The sequence below is a fragment of the Oncorhynchus gorbuscha genome, unplaced genomic scaffold (genome assembly GCF_021184085.1).
Source record: "Oncorhynchus gorbuscha isolate QuinsamMale2020 ecotype Even-year unplaced genomic scaffold, OgorEven_v1.0 Un_scaffold_1419, whole genome shotgun sequence".
NCBI lineage: Eukaryota > Metazoa > Chordata > Actinopteri > Salmoniformes > Salmonidae > Oncorhynchus > Oncorhynchus gorbuscha.
Window position 1 is genome coordinate 80,001 of NW_025746204.1, and position 7,106 is coordinate 87,106.

The following is a 7,106-nucleotide window of genomic DNA, read 5'->3' on the forward strand; positions in this document are numbered from 1 at the left end:
TATTCTAGTCATGGTTCATCCTATATAACTACTGCTGTCCACTTCATATGTATATACTGTATTCTAGTCATGGTTCATCCTATATAACTACTGCTGTCCACTTCATATGTATATACTGTATTCTAGTCATGGTTCATCCTATATAACTACTGCTGTCCACTTCATATATATATGGTCCTTCTGTAGGTCAGTTAGTAGAGCATGGCGCTTGTAACGCCAGGGTAGTGGGTTCGATCCCCGGGACCACCCATACGTAGAATGTATGCACACATGACTGTAAGTCGCTTTGGATAAAAGCGTCTGCTAAATGGCATATATTATTATATTATTATATACTGTATTCTAGTCATGGTTCATCCTATATCAAATCAAATCAAATCAAATTTATTTTTATTTTATTTTTTCAAATCAAATTTATTTATATAGCCCTTCGTACATCAGCTGATATCTCAAAGTGCTGTACAGAAACCCAGCCTAAAACCCCAAACAGCAAACAATGCAGGTGTAAAAGCACGGTGGCTAGGAAAAACTCCCTAGAAAGGCCAAAACCTAGGAAGAAACCTAGAGAGGAACCGGGCTATGTGGGGTGGCCAGTCCTCTTCTGGCTGTGCCGGGTAGAGATTATAACAGAACATGACCAAGATGTTCAAATGTTCATAAATGACCAGCAAGGTCAAATAATAATAAGGCAGAACAGTTGAAACTGGAGCAGCAGCACAGTCAGGTGGACTGGGGACAGCAAGGAGCCATCATGTCAGGTAGTCCTGGGGCACGGTCCTAGGGCTCAGGTCCTCCGAGAGAGAGAAAGAAAGAGAGAATTAGAGAGAGCATATGTGGGGTGGCCAGTCCTCTTCTGGCTGTGCCGGGTGGAGATTATAACAGAACGTGGCCAAGATGTTCAAATGTTCATAAATGACCAGCATGGTTGAATAATAGTAAGGCAGAACAGTTGAAACTGGAGCAGGAGCATGGCCAGGTGGACTGGGGACAGCAAGGAGTCCTCATGTCAGGTAGTCCTGGGACATGGTCCTAGGGCCCAGGCCAGTTGAAACTGGAGCAGCAGCATGGCCAGGTGGACTGGGGACAGCAAGGAGTCATCATGTCAGGTAGTCCTGGGGCATGGTCCTAGGGCTCAGGTCCTCCGAGAGAGAGAAAGAAAGAGAGAAGGAGAGAATTAGAGAACGCACACTTAGATTCACACAGGACACCGAATAGGACAGGAGAAGTACTCCAGATAAACAAACTGACCCTAGCCCCCGACACATAAACTACTGCAGCATAAATACTGGAGGCTGAGACAGGAGGGGTCAGGAGACACTGTGGCCCCATCCGAGGACACCCCGGACAGGGCCAAACAGGAAGGATATAACCCCACCCACTTTGCCAAAGCACAGCCCCCACACCACTAGAGGGAAGTCTTCAACCACCAACTTACCATCCTGAGACAAGGCCGAGTATAGCCCACAAAGATCTCCGACACGGTACAACCCAAGGGGAGGGGGGGGGGAAGCCAGACAGGCCGACCACAACAGTGAATCAACCCACCCAGGTGACGCACCCCCCCCAGGGACGGCACGAGAGAGCGCCAGCAAGCCAGTGACTCAGCCCCTGTAACAGGGTTAGAGGCAGAGAATCCCAGTGGAAAGAGGGGAACCGGCCAGGCAGAGACAGCAAGGGCGGTTCGTTGCTCCAGAGCCTTTCCGTTCACCTTCCCATTCCTGGGCCAGACTACACTCAATCATATGACCCACTGAAGAGATGAGTCTTCAGTAAAGACTTAAAGGTTGAGACCGAGTTTGCGTCTCTGACATGGGTAGGCAGACCGTTCCATAAAAATGGAGCTCTATAGGAGAAAGCCCTGCCTCCAGCTGTTTGCTTAGAAATTCTAGGGACAATTAGGAGGCCTGCGTCTTGTGACCGTAGCGTACGTGTAGGTATGTACGGCAGGACCGAATCAGAGAGGTAGGTAGGAGCAAGCCCATGTAATGCTTTGTAGGTTAGCAGTAAAACCTTGAAATCAGCCCTTGCTTTGACAGGAAGCCAGTGTAGAGAGGCTAGCACTGGAGTAATATGATCAAATTTTTTGGTTCTAGTCAGGATTCTAGCAGCCGTATTTAGCACTAACTGAAGTTTATTTAGTGCTTTATCCGGGTAGCCGGAAAATAGAGCATTGCAGTAGTCTAACCTAGAAGTGACAAAAGCATGGATGAATTTTTCTGCATCATTTTTGGACAGAAAGTTTCTGATTTTTGCAATGTTACGTAGATGGAAAAAAGCTGTCCTTGAAATGGTCTTGATATGTTCTTCAAAAGAGAGATCAGGGTCCAGAGTAACGCCGAGGTCCTTCACAGTTTTATTTGAGACGACTGTACAACCATTAAGATTAATTGTCAGATTCAACAGAAGATCTCTTTGTTTCTTGGGACCTAGAACAAGCATCTCTGTTTTGTCCGAGTTTAATAGTAGAAAGTTTGCAGCCATCCACTTCCTTATGTCTGAAACACATGCTTCTAGCGAGGGCAATTTTGGGGCTTCACCATGTTTCATTGAAATGTACATTACATTTACATTTACATTTAAGTCATTTAGCAGACGCTCTTATCCAGAGCGACTTACAAATTGGTGCATTCACCTTATGACATCCAGTGGGACAGTCACTTAACAATAGTGCATCTAAAACTTAGGGGGGGGGTGGGGTGAGAGGGATTACTTAACCTATCCTAGGTATTCCTTAAAGAGGTGGGGTTTCAGGTGTCTCCGGAAGGTGGTGATTGACTCCGCTGTCCTGGCGTCGTGAGGGAGTTTGTTCCACCATTGGGGGGGCCAGGGCAGCGAACAGTTTTGACTGGGCTGAGCGGGAGCTGTACTTCCTCAGTGGTAGGGAGGCGAGCAGGCCAGAGGTGGATGAACGCAGTGCCCTTGTTTGGGTGTGTCATCCGCATAGCAGTGAAAGTTTACATTATGTTTTCGAATAACATCCCCAAGAGGTAAAATATATAGTGAAAACAATAGTGGTCCTAAAACAGAACCTTGAGGAACACCGAAATGTACAGTTGATTTGTCAGAGGACAAACCATTCACAGAGACAAACTGATATCTTTCCGACAGATAAGACCTAAACCAGGCCAGAACATGTCCGTGTAGACCAATTTGGGTTTCCAATCTCTCCAAAAGAATGTGGTGATCGATGGTATCAAAAGCAGCACTAAGGTCTAGGAGCACGAGGACAGATGCAGAGCCTCGGTCCGATGCCATCAAAATGTCATTTACCACCTTCACAAGTGCCGTCTCAGTGCTATGATGGGGTCTAAAACCAGACTGAAGCATTTTGTATACATTGCTTGTCTTCAGGAAGGCAGTGAGTTGCTGCGCAACAGCCTTCTCTAAAATCTTTGAGAGGAATGGAAGATTCGATATAGGCCGATAGTTTTTTTATATTTTCTGGGTCAAGGTTTGGCTTTTTCAAGAGAGGCTTTATTACTGCCACTTTTAGTGAGTTTGGTACACATCCAGTGGATAGAGAGCCGTTTATTATGTTCAACATAGGAGGGCCAAGCACAGGAAGCAGCTCTTTCAGTAGTTTAGTTGGAATAGGGTCCAGTATACAGGTTGAAGGTTTAGAGGCCATGATTATTTTCATCATTGTGTCAAGAGATATAGTACTAAAACACTTGAGCGTCTCTCTTGATCCTAGGTCCTGGCAGAGTTGTGCAGACTCAGGACAACTGAGGTTTGGAGGAATACGCAGGTTTAAAGAGGATATAACTACTGCTGTCCACTTCATATGTATATACTGTATTCTAGTTCATCCTATATAACTACTGCTGTCCACTTCATATATATATACTGTATTCTAGTCATGGTTCATCCTATATAACTACTGCTGTCCACTTCATATATATATACTGTATTCTAGTCATGGTTCATCCTATATAACTACTGCTGTCCACTTCATATGTATATACTGTATTCTAGTCATGGTTCATCCTATATAACTACTGCTGTCCACTTCATATATATATACTGTATTCTAGTCATGGTTCATCCTATATAACTACTGCTGTCCACTTCATATGTATATACTGTATTCTAGTCATGGTTCATCCTATATAACTACTGCTGTCCACTTCATATGTATATACTGTATTCTAGTCATGGTTCATACTGCTGTCCACTTCATATATACTGTATTCTAGTCATGGTTCATCCTGCTGTCCACTTCATATGTATATACTGTATTCTAGTCATGGTTCATACTGCTGTCCACTTCATATATACTGTATTCTAGTCATGGTTCATCCTATATAACTACTGCTGTCCACTTCATATGTATATACTGTATTCTAGTCATGGTTCATCCTATATAACTACTGCTGTCCACTTCATATGTATATACTGTATTCTAGTCATGGTTCATCCTATATAACTACTGCTGTCCACACCTCTTCTATTCTGTCTGTACTGTCTATACACACCACTATATATTTATATTCCAGACTCTGACAGTGTTCGTTCTGATATTTCTTAATTCCTTTCTTTTTATTTAGGTATTATTACTCCAGTGCTGGAACACAAGCGTTTTGCTGTACATCTGCATAATGTGTGTGTATCAAACACTATAACTAAATGAGTTGGGGCCCTGTGGAGGTCGAGGCTCCTGGGGATTTTCCCCGGTTGGTAATCGGGCCATGGTGTGTCTTTCTACAGGTATAAGTCCAGTGTGCTGAAGCTCTCAGCCATTCACAAGGACCAACCAGTGGACCCCCTGGAGCTCTCTGCCTATTGGACAGAGTTTGTGATGCGCCACAAAGGGGCGGGCCACCTGAGAGCCGCCGCCCAAGACCTCAACTGGTTCCAGTACCACAGCTTGGATGTGATTGGCCTGTTGATCGTCGCGGCGATGGCCATTGTCATGGTGACGTTAAAGTGCTTATCGCTGTGCGTGCGGAAGTTCACAACCAGGAAGATTAAGGAGGACTGACCAGTAGGGGCGGAGCCTAGAGGCAACAACAGATATCCACATTTATTTTACATTTCCTAAACTGTTGTTTATTCAAATTGTGTATATCAACTTTTCCTAATAAACACCTGGAGGACAGACAGCCGTCCCCTTGTTCTGTTCCACCACCAGCACATCTGGGTCTCCTTCAGTAGAGAGTCAACTGAGTGAAATGGCACCATCTCCACCTGAGGATAAAGGAACCAACCAAGAGGGAATCAGAAGCACAAACAGAAGGACACTAATGACCACAGATGTCTTCAGGAAATAAAGATGGTGTTTTCCTGTTTCAGTGCCGGGCAGAGTAAATCCTCACCACACCAATACAACTATTCAGTGGGTTAAAACCACGCAAACATTATTATTCATTCATTAGAATTACAGTCTGATCTGGTCCACTGTTGACGACCCTAACCCTAACCCTAACCCCTAACCCTAACCCTAACCCCTAACCCTAACCCTAACCCTAACCCTAACCCTAACCCATTCATTAGAATTACAGTCTGATCTGGTCCACTGTTGACGACCCTAACCCTAACCCTAACCCTAACCCCAACCCCAACCCCAACCCCAACCCTAACCCTAACCCCTAACCCCAACCCCAACCCATTCATTAGAATTACAGTATGATCTGGTCCACTGTTGACGACTCTAACCCTAACCCTAACCCCTAACCCTAACCCTAACCCTAACCCCTAACCCTAACCCTAACCCTAACCCTAACCCATTCATTAGAATTACAGTCTGATCTGGTCCACTGTTGACGACCCTAACCCTAACCCCTAACCCTAACCCTAACCCCTAACCCTAACCCTAACCCTAACCCCTAACCCTAACCCTAACCCTAACCCTAACCCTAACCCCTAACCCTAACCCCTAACCCCAACCCCAACCCCAACCCTAACCCTAACCCTAACCCCAACCCCAACCCCAACCCCAATCCTAACCCTAACCCTAACCCCTAACCCTAACCCTAACCCTAACCCATTCATTAGAATTACAGTCTGATCTGGTCCACTGTTGCCGACCAAATCTAATCCACTGTTATGTTCCGCAGCTAAAATTACACTACAATGTCGCTCAAACAGAGAACTGATCAACAACCAAAACCAAACAGGTGCAGTTTTAGGAGGGGTTCTGAAAGACACTCGTGTCCACTGACAGTTGACTAGCAACAACAACTGGGACCTAAAAGACATTTACATTTACATTTAAGTCATTTAGCAGACGCTCTTATCCAGAGCGACTTACAAATTGGTGCATTCACCTTATGACATCCAGTGGGACAGTCACTTAACAATAGTGCATCTAAAACTTAGGGGGGGTGGGGTGAGAGGGATTACTTAACCTATCCTAGGTATTCCTTAAAGAGGTGGGGTTTCAGGTGTCTCCGGAAGGTGGTGATTGACTCCGCTGTCCTGGCGTCGTGAGGGAGTTTGTTCCACCATTGGGGGGCCAGGGCAGCGAACAGTTTTGACTGGGCTGAGCGGAGCTGTACTTCCTCAGTGGTAGGGAGGCGAGCAGGCCAGAGGTGGATGAACGCAGTGCCCTTGTTTGGGTGTAGGGCCTGATCAGAGCCTGGAGGTACTGAGGTGCCGTTCCCCTCACAGCTCCGTAGGCAAGCACCATGGTCTTGTAGCGGATGCGAGCTTCAACTGAAAGCCAGTGGAGAGAACGGAGGAGCGGGGTGACGTGAGAGAACTTGGGAAGGTTGAACACCAGACGGGCTGCGGCGTTCTGGATGAGTTGAAGGGGTTTAATGGCACAGGCAGGGAGCCCAGCCAACAGCGAGTTGCAGTAATCCAGACGGGAGATGACAAGTGCCTGGATTAGGACCTGCGCCGCTTCCTGTGTGAGGCAGGGTCGTACTCTGCGGATGTTGTAGAGCATGAACCTACAGGAACGGGCCACCGCCTTGATGTTAGTTGAGAACGACAGGGTGTTGTCCAGGATCACGCCAAGGTTCTTGGCGCTCTGGGAGGAGGACACAATGGAGTTGTCAACCGTGATGGCGAGATCATGGAACGGGCAGTCCTTCCCCGGGAGGAAGAGCAGCTCCGTCTTGCCGAGGTTCAGCTTGAGGTGGTGATCCGTCATCCACACTGAT

General features: G+C 46.4%; 1 pseudogene; it reads left to right on the forward strand.

The window, feature by feature from the left end:
- Positions 1-5,098, forward strand: part of LOC124022780 — a 16,241-nt pseudogene extending 11,143 nt beyond the window's left edge.
- Positions 5,099-7,106: the final 2,008 nt, after the last annotated feature.